The following is a 16,849-nucleotide window of genomic DNA, read 5'->3' on the forward strand; positions in this document are numbered from 1 at the left end:
TAAATTTGTTATTTTGTCTTAAAATATAATTCATGGATGTATGGATAAACTAAATTTTATTTTATTTAAATATATTTATTATTATTTGATATTGACCTTAGAAATACAATATATATTAGATATCGAGTATTCGGATGCTTTTAGTGCGTTACATTACAAACAGATAATTTTATACAATAATTTTATTTTACAAGTCACAGCTGCACGTGCACGAGCACGTGCTATTGGTTTTACCCGGATTCGCTTCCCATGATTTTGTCGATACAGAAGTACATTCTGTAATAAGCAAACGCTTTAACTTTAGTCTAACATAAGAATTCGGATATCCGATTTTTGAAATATATGCAAAGGAAAAAATTTCATATATTTTTTTTTATAAAATATGACGAAAAATTTAAAATAAAATTTTTGGATTCGGAACTAGTTTCGCACTTTAATAATAAAATTGTAAAAAATATTTATGAAGTTAGGTTTTAAAGTTACATAAAAAAGTTATTAAAAATAAATAAAATGTGTTTTGCGACCGTACTGCCTATCGCTATGAGTAAGTTATGGCCGCCGTAGGGTGAGTTACACCCTGCTTAGGTCACGTGGCCCGAGGGGGACGGCGTCAGCCGAAATACAATAGGCGGGAAAGGGAAGGCTAATATAAGGGCGGCAAGTTATCTTCGTTTCATTCAACTCACACTCGCGCCGCCTGAACGTCCGTATAGATCAATAAAACTACTTTATCTCTTTTTGGCACATCCCCATCCCGTCGGCGACTTCCGAGAACGTCGTGCTTTCTCCTTAAAAAATTAAATACAACAAAATCTCTAAAACAAGTAGTACACAATGCAATTGTTAGAAAAAAAAAACAAACGCATACAATTTAAAAAAAAAGAAGTCTTTTTAAAGTCGCATTGTCTAATCGAGTTTCGTATTTTAAAGAAACAGATCAATTGTACTTCGTTTTTTAAACGACGCAATTGTCGCGCAAGTGCCGTTTTATTCGTGTTTACAAAGGTAAAGCCATAAAATATTATTACCAGGCTATTAGAGCCACAGGTAGGACCCGGCCTCCAGTTCATTGCTTTAGTTCTCGGGTAGTGGAGTAATTGCGTTTAATTTTGTTCCGTGTTCTGGTTTTGAGTGCTGGAGACGCTATGCTTTAGGTTGGTTGTAAATATTTTTATTGCTCTTATCTACGTACTTTCTATCGCTAATCAGTTCAAATCTAGTTTTTTTAGAACAAGTAAAACGGGTAGCTGTAGATCGTAGTATAATGAGGCAATACAGTTTTATAAAGATGTAAGCATGCGGTATCGTCTGTGATCTCTAATTCGTATCGTGCTATTAAAATTCTTGAAGAAGGTTCGTTAGTTTTATGGCCGAGATGAATTAAACATAACATGCGGCAAGTTTTGTTCGCTTTTAAAATGTATAATTGAATATTCTAGAATGAATACTAAAAATTTTTTTTGGTATTCTGAAGTGTTACGAAACTTCGTAAGTTTTTCCTTATTTTGTAGTTATTTATTTCCAATTACTAAAACTTTCATAACCATTTTTTTAAATTAAATAAAAAAGAATTACTAAATATTAAATTGTAAATTGAACAATTATAGTTGAATACATATACTAATCATTTTCTAACAATCGCGTAGTATTTAAGATATTTGCTATTTAATCATGTTACGAAATTTCGCATAATTTTTTTTCCATTCTTAATAAGTAATCATTCATGAAATTTATCATTTGTCGTTAGTGACTACCATTTTTAAATATTAAATTCAGGAAAAAAATATTGAATTACGTTCTAATTTCAAAACATTAGTGAAATAAGTCTAATAGTTGTACGCATTATTGATGTGATAAATTTTAATACAAGCATTAATATTTAATTTCAATACTATAATTAATAATAAGTAATATACTTAGTTTCTATCGCGTGGTCATCAAGCTCCTTCTATTTTTTCTTATTAATGAAGAATAACAAATAATAGAAATGGAAAAAATCGCGTAATGAGTCCGTCTATTGATTGTACTTCATTTTAGCCTGTTACATGTAATTACTTATAAGTACGAGTATATTGAAGCACATTAAAGAATATTTTTATTTGAAACAAAAATAAAAAAATAATTTCTGGAATATATTTTTAATACTTTTAACAAATAAGTAATTAATAAAGATTAGGGAAAGAGCAACAGCTGTTCTAGAAGAGGCAAAATGACGTCACCGCGCGGGCCGACTTCCGGCGTCACCTAATAAAGTAATTACACGGATGCCTCCGCCTTCTCGTTTAACCGTGACCTCTGTTCGCGCACAAATCTATTTCAATTCCTATACTGAACTTAACCTATTTGTTTTCGATTTAAAACTTCACATCATATTTATGAATATTGTTATATCAAAAGTTTTAAGATTTATGACCAAATTAACCTCATGTAAATTTATCTCAAAATAAAAAAAAATTAAGTTTTTGATTATAATTTTAGGTGTAGGACTTCCAATATAGGATATAAACGTCTCTCTCGTAAATTCCGAATAAAATAGGTAGTAAGAGGCATCTACAGATGTCAGTCGATTTTATGGGTAGGCGGTCTTACGCCCTTGCCCGTCCGGGTTCTTCCTACAGAACCTTGATCCAGCGATCGTTTGTTCTGTGCGCTAATCTGCTGGGCTATGTCGGGTACTTTCTACGAATCTCCTCCCTCCTTATTCGATCGGAAGCGGAATCATAAGCATAGACTTTTGGCTCGTTGAAAGATTTTGAGCTATCCTGTGAGCCCCGGAGTGATATTTCACGTTTCACTGTATTTAATCATCACTTCGAACATAAACTGGAGATTTCTTATTGTCACTCATTGATCACTTGTATAAGTTATGAATAGAATCCTAAAAGAGAACAATTTGGTAGAAACTAGAATAAAAATGACCACCTTGTACTAGTATCCTTCAACCTAAAATACGCTTCTCCGAGATTTCACATCTGCCATGATTTTAGAAGAACCCAAAATAAAAGGCAGACTTTTATTTATTGTGATTATTAATTAGATCGTAGTAAATTTGAAAAATGTTTCTGTACTATCGGAAGGACTAACTTTAACTGGTTAGTGTGAACACTGCATTCTAAATAACAACAATATGTCATCATTTTCTTAACGAGAATAAACTAGGTATTGGCTGCAGATATCGTTTTTTTATTTATTTTGATCATTAATATCCTGATCTGTCTTATTACCGGTTAATTCAATATAAACGAGTAATATATTTAGACGTGTTTCAGTTGTGAATATTATTAATAGTCACCTTTAAAGTTACTCGTGTAGGTATTCTACGCAGTAAATTACCGCAGCCGTCCAATCATCGAGACTTGTGTCTAATTTATACTGAATTTATGGCTCTCGCGTAAAATGCCAGAGCCGTCATTTTTCATTGGCGGAAAATCTAATGAAGGCTGTTTAACGAGTTTCTACTTAATTAGAAATTTCAAGTGAACATAATAAATCAAATCCTTGCGAAATATTTATATTGGAATACGATTTAATATTAATAAGAAATATTAATTTCGTGTTCAAAATTACAAAACATTAATATTTCTTCAATTATATTTGCTTCACGCTACCGATCATTATAGGTTGCGGCTATTTCATTACTTGTAATTTTATTTATTTATACACTTCTTATAATAAATTCAATGGCAAATATTATGCCGGGGGTATTCTGTGCTAGTTAACCGTTGTGTAAATGTAATAGATAAAAGTCAATAGTATTAAAAGAAAAATAAGATACGCTTCAAATACCCTAATGTAAATATATTTACGAAGTATAGTATATGTACTTAACCATAACATAACATTTATAAATGATAATGTATATAACAGTATCATGCGTTTCATCGATTCCCATTTTCGAGAAACATGTTGTAAATTATTTTTTATTTATCATCCACTAACATTTTTATATTACCGGAATCAAGCCAAACGCCTATCTGTCTTATGAACCCTCGTTCTATCTTCGAAATCAGAATTCGTGACAAAACTGAAAATGACTCTATATATAATGTCACACGTGCTGCGATCGCAGACGCTACAGATAAAAATAAGAAAACTTAACTTTGACAGATCTGAGTGAAATCTCTTTAATATTAAGTGTACATAGCAGAAATTATAAGTGAAATAAGTATTTAAAAAGAGAACATAGGTATGATTGTGCCTCATACTCACATCGGCGGTATCAAACAAAAGTTCGGTCACGCTTAATGCCTTTACGACTGCCGGGGGTGACATAAAGAAAATGAAAAACATTTTGTATTATTCTTGTTGCGCTCTTATCCCGCGCAACTTCTCCGGCCCCCCATCGGCCGCTGCCGCACTATTATATTAATCGTACGACTTTAATTTTAGCTCGAAATAAACCGATTGTCGTTTCTTCTGCAACGCCGCACAGAACCACGCACAACAGAAGCTAAAAGAGCTCTCATAGACAAAAAACAATTGAATTATAATATAATCATAATGCAGTGTAAGTATTTATGGTACAAAAAAACGTACGATTAGTTAGAGGTCATTGTTATTTTATATATACATAGATATCCCCGCTGTTTGAAAGCCGATGTTTGAAGTTGATAAGATGCCGGCCATAATCTAAAACTCAATGCAGATTGACGGTAGTAACATAACATTTCAATTAATTTTATTGTATTTGTATAATCTGTGGAGATTCTTTCCAGAGATCACAAATCTACAATTCTTTACTCCAGTTCGTAACTATTAGGTTATATAGTTTGTTGTTGTTTTATTGTTTGCTGACGGCCTAACCAAATTTCCATACCCAAGAGTCTATAGTTCTCCACATCGCAGTATTGATATTAAATATAAGCATCTACGTACAATAATGATAATTAAAATGAAGAAGCTCCAGTTGTCACAGTAGTACCAAAGGCGAAAAGCGCCAATCATAAAAAAAACGCTTAAAATCTTTTAGTAATAAAGCTATCAAATGTCAAAATATCAATTTCACAATGCCGATAACTAATGATATGTGCCTCTTTGTAACTAGATAGAATCTATATTTGTAACTAGAACAAATTTTTAGGTCTTAAAATTTCCAAAAATATTTCATAATTTATTCAATCCCTAAAATTTAAAAACTATTGTCTTTTATATGTGGAATATAGATAAAGCTAATTTTTCATAAACATTGCTGAATATTGAGTAGAATATTTCATGATGACATATAAATTTTGTGCACGAAAACTGTAGGAAGGCGATGAAAGCTCTCTACGCTATAAACTTGTCAAGCAGCACTATATCTGTTTGTTTTGCTTTGACAAATCGCGTCTCGCGCCGGCGCCATCTTGTGGCATACCATTCAAAAGAATCGTACTCAAAGACGCGACTTTATTCAAAGCGGGCTTAGGTTTTATCACAAAAATTACGTAAGCTTCATGCTTCACAATAATAAAAGGATCATCTGATAATACATAGCACTTAATATTATTAAGTATTCCGATGAAATTATTATAGAGGTTATAATTTTAAAGCAAATAAAATTCAGCATAGGACGTTTACACCTCATTCAGTTTAAATTATATTTTCTATTTTTCACCAGCTTTTATCTTCGGATTACAGGTGATTAAATTATGTACAGGATGATTGAAAATAAATATATAAACTTTATAATGGGAAATATAAATCTCATTAGATTTATTTAACACCTCCCGTATAAAGTGATCACTCTGAACTATGTTTCAAACAATATTTTTTTCTATGATTAGCTCATATCTTCTATCAGTACAAAATCTGTTAGGACAAATAGTAAATAATAATTAATTTTATTATATATAAATCCGAAATAGAAAACACATTTGATTTTTGAATATGCTGTACGTACCATATATTATTCGATAACAAGTGTGATGTACATTTACTTCTTTGAAACCTTTAGAGCTATAACAAACCTGTCTAGCTGTATTCGGTTCATAATCAATAACGTGTTATACTTTTTAAATCTAGTAAACGTTACCGATTGTTAATATATACTAATCGTATATATTGTAAGTATCTCCATATAGACTTCCAACATATAGTAGGTACATGACCAATGCAGTACTGAAATGCTTCTTGTGTGGCATGCGAGACTATCCTGCAACGTCTTTCTTGTAATTTATATTAAATTTTTACGATACGTCTTTTCGAAATCAATCTTTTTGCGAAGGGAATAGAGTAGGATTTTGATTGAGTCTGTTATTGGAGTTAAGGTCTTTCGCTAAAGTACTAAAGGATTTAGTCCTTAGACAAATGTGATCTATGATAAACGTGATTTCGGTAACGAGCTCCATCGTCGTTGATGGATGTTCAAGATTGCAATTTTTTGTTTGAAAAATATTGGGACGAAACAGTGTGAACAGCATGGCTTAATAAATAACAAGGTTGAGAGATAGTTTATTGTCAGATCACGTGATTCGCGGTAGTAAAGGAACTAGGAGTAATCTACTCCACAAAACTACGGAAAATTGTTTTGTGTTACGACCCATTTATTCGGGGCGAAAATAGATTTTCTCATGTGCTTATTGTTATAATTATGAACAACGAAAAAACTCGAAATTAATAACACATCTTTTAATGAATACTATTAAATACGCGTAACTATAATATGGAGGCCGTTTATTTTTTTTTCTTCTTTTTTTAACCGCTCTATTATTTTAATTTTTATATAGTAAAGTATTGTCTTATACCGCACACTAATCTAAAATGTTATTTCAACCTAATTCTCTTTCTCTGCGGCACAGTCGGTGTCTAGTGTAGTTTTTTTATAAAATGTTTTTGTAAGACATATTAATGATAATTTTATAATTGATGATAATTTTAATTGTCTGTTTTTGGTAAGAACGTGTAATTAAATAGAGAGCTAATTAGCTATATGAAGACCTTAAGCGTTCTATTAATTAATGTGATATTATCTTTAAATTAAAGTTTTGTTTAAAAAGGATTTATTAAAAAAAAATTATTATTTTTAAAAATAGATAGTTGCTACTAAGAAACACTCAAAATATGTCAAATCAATAATACATTTTGGTAAAAATTAAAATTTTAGAAAACAGGTTTGGAGATAAAAAAAATCACGTTTGCAAAATCCGTGGGCAGTAAATATTCTATTATTCAGTCTGTAACTTTTTATTAGTAGGATCTTTAGCGTAAATGTGTAATTTTTTTAACCAATTTTCATTATCCGACTTCTGTATATGTAGTTTTATTAACTTACTGTTGCTACTGCATGATAAATTAATAAAAATTGACGATATTACTCAAAGTTATACCTTTTATTTTTTAATATACTTATCATGATTTGAGTAAAGGATAGACCAAGTGCGGGGCCTCTCCATTCGCGTCTGTATAAATTGCAATGTTGCCAACTCAATCTCATCTTATTTCCTTGGCATCGACGCCGACAACCACGCGCTGATTTATTGCCATGTACCAACCTACAAAAGTTTTTGGGATTAAATAGTTTTTCTCATTTCAATATTTGGCAACAAAATATTTTCAGCTTTTTGCGTTCTAATATTTTTTTTTATTTTGTGATATTTACTTAAGCTCACTTTATACTTAAGCCAAACTAATTGTTTATTATTACAGTTTATTTCTTACAAGTGTTCTATTATTTCGGTTGTAATTATTTTACCGCGACCTTTTTTCACTCTTTGAGAAAAAAGTATTTTTACTAATACAAATAGATTTTTAAAAAATTATGTTAAATTAACAATGAATTTGTGGACGATTTGTTAAAGTAGTTGGGGGGCACTGGATGCAAGGTTTTTTCAAGAGATCCTATTAAAAATCTATGAGGAATATCTTTGTCCAACAGTGGGCTTCCTACTGCTGATATGATGATGACATTGATACAGCCATGTCCATAAAAATCAACAGTCCGTATCTATATTTTTAGATAAAATGTCTGGGCTCCATCTATTAATACCAAGGAACTATATATATTTATAGCAACAAAGCCAGAAGCGTTATTTGTTATACGATAATTACTTACTACAGATTTTAGATCTTATCATACAAAATTAGTTGTACTTGCATTTATGTAATAATAGTACATTAAATCTGGATATCAAGTTTCTTTACTGTAAATCACAAAGCAAACTGTATGTAAGCTCCAAAAAAATTGTTAACTTTAGAATATTTTATATTCTATCCTATGATAATACTTGCATCTTTAGGTTTTGTGACAGTATATTAGTATATAAATTTATATACACAGGCTGGTTGGAAACAGGTGTAAATGCTTTAAAGTTCATAACTGACAGATGATCTAAACCTTAACATCTTTAAAGCTTTCACATCTATTTTAAATCATCCTATATAAAGTGATCCTTTTGAAGTATATTATATTTATTTTTTGCTATTGAAAACCGATAGGAGAATAACTTCTGGCAGTACAAAGTCACAGGATTAGATAATAACAATAATAAATTTTAGTGCACATTACGTTTATTAATTCTGAATTCATTGACTTTGGTATAGGATGCCATACATTATCTGACAGCAAATGAACTATACATTTATATCTCTAAAGTTTTTACACCTATATAACCAATTACTCCGTATATAACACAAGGTGCTGGATGATGGGTTATAAAAAATTTATTAGAAGCATCTTCTAGCCTGTGAAAAGACTTATTGATATAAATAAGATTTTGGAATAATATGCGGGCATATTTATATTTTTTTATAAGAAATTCTACTTTAGTGTCTGTTACAAAAAGAATCAACTCCCGCATAACTATCTAGCGATTGCTAGGATTGTTATTTGGAACGCGCCGTCCTTGTGATCCTATGCGTAGGTATATGCATTTATGTAATGTTTGAACCCGAAATAGTTTGTACCGTGCAACCCTCGCATACTCGGCCTAATGGTGACATATAACAAAGTGTTACGGAAATAAATTGGATGAGCAAGAAAAAAAAGTAGGATTAACTCGAGCTCGCCGGGCACGTTTGCCGCGTCCAAAAATAAAATTAATCTTTGTAGTGTGAAAGTTCATATCGGCAAACGTCTGCGCATGCTCCGGTCCGAGCTTCCGTGCAGGCGATGCTCTCCAATGATATGACGAATATATAAATCATATCTTTTCGGTGTTTAATTTTTTGTTCTCCGAAAAAGTTAACTTAAGGAAAAAATACACGAATACATTAAAAGTACGTAAAGAATAATGTGTATCTCAAATCTAAGGAGACTAATATGATTTTATGCTTTTTTGGGAGGAACGTATATTTAAATTTTAATGTAATATTTAATGTCTGGTCTTCAATATCGAACGAGCAGTGGTAGCCCAGCGATAGAGGACTAAGATTTGCAATCGTAGGTCGCGAGTTTGATTCCGGGCATACAATTTTACACAATTCACACTTTGGGTTAGTATATCTAACCTATAACAAGTTCCCAGAAGATGGGTAGCAGCGTCCTCTGTGAACCATAATGCTACACTGCCATCGCCAACCTGTCTGCTAAGCGTGGCGATTATGGTATATCCCTTAATTTTTTGGGGGGAAGCCTAAACGTCGCGATTTAAAATCTTAACAATATATTAATTATCTTAATAAATATAATCCTGATACAAAAAATAATACAAAATAACGATTGACAAATTACTCAGCATAAAATATGATATTTACGCCCCGATCCTTTTCATAAAAAGTTTTTTAAAAATTTTGGTAAGGAATAGTATAATTTGTAATGTTGGAAATTGAAAACTACGTTGTAAACTTAATTATAATTCTATTTATTACGAGAATTGGATAAATAAATTTTGTTAATTAACATGTATATTTGCTTCAACATTATATTAACCGATACAGACATTCCTTTATATATATGACGTCTAGATATTGATAAGGGCAATTAAAACAGAACAAATTAAAAGATAAAATTTTCTAAATCGCATTCAAAGCGTTCTATGTTAAGCTCTCTCTCTGTACGAATACATTGAATTTAAAAGCGCAAATATTTGGAGTAGGTAACTTTCGGTCGGATTTTTTTCCCATCGTGTCATGTTTTGCGAAATTTACGCGAAGCTTAAAACGTCTAAAATTTTAGCTTGGCCCGTCCAAAATCCTGATTAACGGTCAGAGCGGGGGGCGGTTCGAAATACTGAGCGAAAAACCTCTTTCAAATCCTTTTTAATATGTATATTTTTTAACATCACTTACGTATGTAACACAGTATTAAACTGTAACAATAGAAAAGCATACTAAATGAAAACTAATGTTTTTCACTGAGAAAGAAATCGATTTTTTTTAAAGAAAACTTAGTTCATTATATTTCTATTTGATTTATATTTATTTGAATAAACTAGGTTTTTATGTTAATTTAGTGTTAGTATCTGCCGGTGGCAATCAGCGTTTTAATGCTCCGGAACGACAGCCATTATATATTAGGCTACTGTGAAGATAAAGAAAACATCTTGAATTAAATTAAGATCTATTTAAAGACCGACAAGTTTCGATGACATAAAATAATCATTGGACATTAATTATATTTGAAATAAAAATGGACTAACAATGAACGGAATAGTCATGGCGGGCACGTTGTAGGGAGCACACGTCACTCGGGCCCGCATGCGTAGGGTGGGGATGTGAATTGATGGCCACTCCGCTCAGGTAAGGGGTGGGATTATCCCCCACCAAGACGGCTCTTGAAAATGGAACCTGGAAGACGATAAAAAAATGTTATTAAACCAGCGTGAATTTGATTGTACAGATTCACTGTCAAGGCAACAAGAATTTGTCGACAGAAACTTGTATCTATTATTTTTGAAAATTCAATAAGGATTGGGAAACAATAAGTACATAAAAGCTTTATGAAACCACTAAAGTCTGCAACTTATAAGGTGAACACGCACGAAAAAAACAAATCTAAAGTGTCATCAATTTTCGCATTACGTTGATTATCTATAAGTGCTTATAATTTATACACTAAACTCCGTTATTTTTAACTTATAAGCACACATACCGGTGTAATATTTTTTATGTTCAGATTAAACGTCTAAATAACAATTAAAAGATCTGTGTACAACGACGATATAAATCGGTGTTTTTATATGAATTTGAGACATTTGACATAAGTTAATGGTTCAGCTCATCAATTATAAATTTCTTAACATTTATTTCTTTCTCTTATTTGAGATACCTGTAACACAAAACATTTAGAACTTAAAGCAAATTTTCCAACATTTTCTATGAAAACTTAAAATATTTACGCATTCATCTAATATGCGTTAACGAATGTAATAAAATGCTCGCGTCAGTGGGGAGAATCTGAGACAATTTGCCTCTCCCTCCCTTCGTAAGCCCACCTATGCGTCTTTCTTATTGCTGGCTAAATCTCGAATATACAACTAAGATTAATCCCGCCGAAAGGGTGCGAGGACCTACCCTTTCTGTTTCTGATGCTATGTGAAACAAATAACGAATGGCTACTCGAAAAGTGCCTCGGAGATTCTTAAGGAATAATGTAAAAATCACGATGAACTTATCATCACTCAGCTAGTTACAAATTGTCAACAGACGATCTGTTTTTTGTAATGACAAAGGTCTTTTTTCATAATTCAGGATCTTCACTGAATATAAAAATACACCATAAAATACTCTGATAGGATCTACTTTAATGGGATTTACAATGTAATTCCATGTTGCAAATATCAATTTAATCTTGTACCGATACGCGCCAAATTCTCTATAATAATGTCATATCATCGATTGTTAATCATCATCATAGACGTAGACACACGTCTATGATGATGATTAACAACATAGATAGACGTCTTTGAAAGGCATATGCCTCCTCTAAAGATTGTTATCACCGGTATTGCGCTGCCCGTATCCTGTTACTTCCCGCGTAACTTGGCTGTCGTCGGTCCATCTGATCAAATAAATGTGTATTAATATATATATATTGTGTTACCCTTCAGTTTTATAGCTTATATTGGAAGATTTAGAGTAGCTCTCCTTTCTTGTCTATTACGTTTCTGTTTAAAAATGAACCCCCGGTCCACCTGGTTGGAAGCGTACCCACGTCGCATCTACTTGCTTACGATCGCCACTTGAGAATCTTTCGACCTCAACAGCCTGCACCTGCACGTGCGTTGTGCCTCGTCCACTGCCATTTCAGACGAGCAATTGTTCGAATCACATCGTTGACATTGCTGACCTATGCAGATCTCTTCATTTCTAATTTTATTTTGTAGCGAAACTCCGAGTGTAGCCTCCTCTATTGCTCCCCGGGCGACACTGAATCTTTTTATAAAACCCAGTCGTAAATGACCACATCTCAGATCCAAGAATCATCACCGGTAACACATTGGTCAAAGTGTTAAAAATGAATTATAAAAAGTTGGTACCTATCGTTTCATCGTATAAGTGTTTATTTATTTCTCATTATCAGTGCTGGTTAATGAAGGTTTTTCGTTATATTAACGTTTCCTTTTTCCACAGTTACGTAACCGGGTCGATATTCATTATGGTCCGAGTAGAATACTCGCAACCCTTATCAAGAAAAGACGCCAGTTTTTTCTCGGTTTTTCCCAAATAATTTATTTAGCGGGCTGCCGTCAATTTATCTCTGTGGGAGCTAATTTCGCGTCGGCCCGGTGGCTGGCTGGCGCATGCTGTAATTCAACAAATTGCGCGTCCTATTGGATTTATGGGCCCTCGCACTTGACGGAGCGCTCGCCTCCCTTCTTCCATTGTTCTTGAAGCGGGTTCGTACTGGTCAACAGAAAAAAGTATGCAGTTCAGTAACCAATTGTCTCGAGATAAATATCTTATTTTACAACTGATTATGATTATTGAGGAACTTTTTTGTTGATACCTCAATTTATCGTATCAGGAAGCAATCTTGTTGCAATGAATTACTCATTGAACTTTAATCTACTTAATAAGAATTTTCTCACATAAATATAACATCACATAAAAATCACTTCGGTTCGAATTTCGAATTCTGAAAGAGTATAATGTCAAAAGGGAGATAATTTTTGTAATCAAACTACGTTATAATGAATATTCTGTTGGTGATTAAATTACATTAGTTTAATCTGCCTATAAAAAAGAGACTAACATCATCCCTGCTATTGTTAAATTACATGTTCAGCAGATGGAATGATAAACTTTGTTTATATTTACATTTGTAAAGAAAGTAAAATAAATTTTGTAAAACCCAGCTATCAATAGATTAATGATTGGTTCTTACAGGACGCAGTGTGTGCATGCCCTTATTCCGGCAGTAACCCATAATTGCATCAATTATTCGGTTGGCGTCCTTCTTTTTTATTACTTTTGCTAGAAGAGAAGGTAAACCTTATACAGGTTGGAATTAATTTTCAACTATAAAAAACACGTAGGCATAATTGTACGAAACAAAATAATATTATGGAATCTATCGACTATTAGATTTTTCTTGTCAGTGGCTATTTACTGACGTCATAGTATTTGGAGCTACATGTTGTAAGAATTGTGGGGCTTATAATATCCAGTAAAGTTAAAATTAGACGTCATTTTGTGTATTAAGCTTGCTGTGCCCGCAACCTCGTCCCCGTGTAATTTAACAAAAAGTACCAAGTTTTTTTTTCTTTTAAGTATTTTTCTAGAATAAAAGTACCTAAATTACTCATTATTACATTAGCTATCAATCAGCCAGTATTATTCCCGTCAAAATCGGTCCAGCGGTTATTTAATATTGAAAACAGACAGTCCAATTTTATTTATTTGTGTGTTTGTATAGATTTATAGATAACATTACCCTGGCATTAAATGAACGCAATTATCGTCTCTTTATTACTAGTTTCAAAAAGAAAACATAAAATAGTACATATTTAATACCACATTGATGGACACAGGCTTTTTCATAGATTTCCAAAAATACCGATTCGAAGCGGCATAGATTTTGTATTTTCCGGCAACCTTAACAAGAGCTTAATGATTTGTAAAATATAACAAGATTACATCAGTCAACATAAAGTAAGCGCTTAGAAAAGTCAACGTAAGGCGTTCGGATTAGTAAAAGAAATTTGATCTTTTCGTTTACAATTTCAGTTAAATTTACACTTATTTCAAAAATAAATACGTTTTAAAGTTGAATTATGAGTCAGGCGAGCTGAGTAAGAGTACAAGACACGAGCGGTTCTGTTATGTGTTTCTTTCTGCTGACTGCGGACGGCCAGACGGGCGTCTCGCTCACGCCCGCCGCTGCGAATGGGCCGAATCAGCATGGAGTGATCTATCTAGAGCTGAATTTACATCTTATTTAACTAAACGCGATAAAATTTTAGACAAAAAATTGACAACAAAATTACTTTTATAATATTCTAAACTATTGCTATACGAAAATTATGAAATAATTTTATTACGAGATTAATTTATCACTCAATAAATTTATAATATTACAATAACCAGCTTCCAACCGGTTGTATTAGAAATTTGTAGAGTAAGTTTTTATTCAGCAGTGGACATTCTGCGGCTGAAATGATGATAATGTTGAATAATTCCAACAAAATTTACATTATAAAAATTTTAAAGATCTCAGATAAGGACACTTTTTTTGTATTATATGAATAACAAAGCTATCATTTTCGATAAATAAAAGTAAAACATTTTAGAAATGGTTTATTCATCTGCGTAAATAATAACAAAAAAATAAATTGTTTATTAATACGTCTTTGTCTGAGTCAAATTTGTAAAAAATTTGGCAAGTCAATCCTTAAAAAGTACGAGTATATCAGGCTGTTGGTCTCTATCTACAGACTAGATTTAAATCGTTTTTTTTTTGTAGGATTTCACAGTATAATTTTTACAAAAATTAGTTTAATTTGTATTACTGTGTAGGAAACTTAATAAGGAGCTCAGTAAATAAATTCAATGGCGATGTTTACTTCCATACATTATTATTTAGATATCCTATACAGTCATACTTAAAGATTATTTACGAATTGAACAATAGTATTAAATATTATTTTTTACACATAGTAAACAGGTAAATAAATGTTACGTATTGTGGTTTTAGTTGGCAATAATCCTATAAAATGACATGATATGATTTTCGTTCATTGTCACACTAAATATATCGCTAGCACACTGTTATTAGCTCTATAGCGATTTAGCGAAGTTTGTAAATCAGCATATGCAAAGTGGTATAGCAATAAATCTAGCAGCTCTTGCTCGTTCTCGCATCATGTTACATCTTAATTTCAGAGCCGGCTCAACGGAGCCTGCTGCCAGAGATACAGCCTTTTATCAAATACGCATTAAGTCAAAAATTAATTTATATTTAAAGAAAGAAAATCGTTTTACATCTTTAAAGAATGGACGTAAAAAAATACGAAAGTTATGTAATAAACGATTTTAAAAATGATAATTGCCTCCCTTCAACTTGTGGAAATACTTGCGAGAAGTATATAAGTAATCATAATGGAAAAGCGAAACTGCACTCGAGACAATTTGCATGAATGAGGAATGTTTACGGCAACTACACTACAATTAAATATTCATTGCTTCTATTTTAAGTTGTCAGCAAACGTAAAGCATTATTTTATATTTTTGTTATGTTATGATTGGCATTTAAATTAATTTCGCTTTTCCTTTTGTTTCAGGTGGTCGTCGTGTAAAATGCTGTAGACGCATTGGTAGGTGTTAGGAATATGTTTGAATCAGCGCGCTCCGCTACAGCTTAAAAGAACTCATGCGTTTTTCAAACGATAAGCGGTAGAACGAATGGTTGTATTGCCGGTTGATTTATATCAAACGGACCACGTCGCGGAATCAAGATATCAATGTTAACTGTCGAATAAATTTTTTCGCCCACACTAACGCTTAGGCAATCGACTACCGGTGATTTATCGTTAAAATTTTCCGTTAGCAACGCTTAGTGAACACACTCCGCGTGTCACTATTTTACAAATAAAAGAACCAGTCGCGATACCATCGTACGCTATAAATTATTAACACGTTCATATGAAAAATACATCTTTCTGTGCCCGGTTATTTATGATTTAATGTCCGCATAAGTTGCTTCAAATTTAAAGGTATATAGGTGGATTAATTAGACACCGTGTATCAGAGTCGAACGAGTCTAAAGTAAGATTTAATTACCTAATAGAAGTAAAAATCGTTTAAAGGAGAGCAGTGAATAATTGGCGGTATCGCCGCAGTGGATCTGCTATCGGCTCTATCGCTACGGTGGCTGTTCCACACTAGGAATAGGTCGAGTTCCCGCGTTGTTCCGAGCCGTGATATATTGTTCCGCATCTCCCTGTATAAATCTTGAACGCCTGCTGAGGTACACGGGACACGGCCGCCGCGCCGCAACTCCGAGCTTCAAATGGAATTGTGTTTTTATTTATCGTGCGAATTGTAACTCACTATCGCTCACTCGAAATCGCACTTTATCTGCCGAAACGCGGACTTGCATCAAACTTGACTTTAACCCACGACTGGTTGTGTTGTTCTACGTGCCGTCTGCATGTTCTTATCGAAGTGCGCTTTACTTCGATATCCAACATATTTTAATTCTACTACAGAATTAAACATATAAACGAGTATACTGTTTTACGAAACGTAACTAAAGCGAAATTATCGGTAAAATATAGTTTGTTTTTATTATATAAAGATTATTTGAAACTATAAAATAAAAATACTCGTGTTTAGTGTGGGCTAAATTGCTATAGTTTTAAATCGAATATAAATGTATTAATGTTCGTCGGTCATGCCGAGGTCATACCCTAGTATTTTGATCTGATTCATGTTTTCGTCAGTGCTTACGTTCGTACATAAAACGGAAAGAGATTGCGCGGCGACCATATGAAAG

At 32.5% G+C, this 16,849-nt stretch overlaps 1 protein-coding gene across 1 annotated transcript in view; it reads left to right on the forward strand.

The window, feature by feature from the left end:
• The window catches only part of LOC137925893 (homeotic protein ultrabithorax), a 142,596-nt gene extending 125,997 nt beyond the window's left edge, over window positions 1-16,599 (forward strand). The window contains exon 3 of the mRNA XM_068769375.1: window positions 15,636-16,599. The gene's annotated coding sequence lies outside the window, so the exon portion shown is untranslated. The remainder of the gene's footprint in view (window positions 1-15,635) is intronic.
• Window positions 16,600-16,849: the final 250 nt, after the last annotated feature.

Source organism: Battus philenor, unplaced genomic scaffold (assembly GCF_028537555.1).
Source record: "Battus philenor isolate CCGP_79_NKW_IND1 unplaced genomic scaffold, ilBatPhil1.0.hap1 SCAF_10, whole genome shotgun sequence".
Taxonomy (NCBI): domain Eukaryota; kingdom Metazoa; phylum Arthropoda; class Insecta; order Lepidoptera; family Papilionidae; genus Battus; species Battus philenor.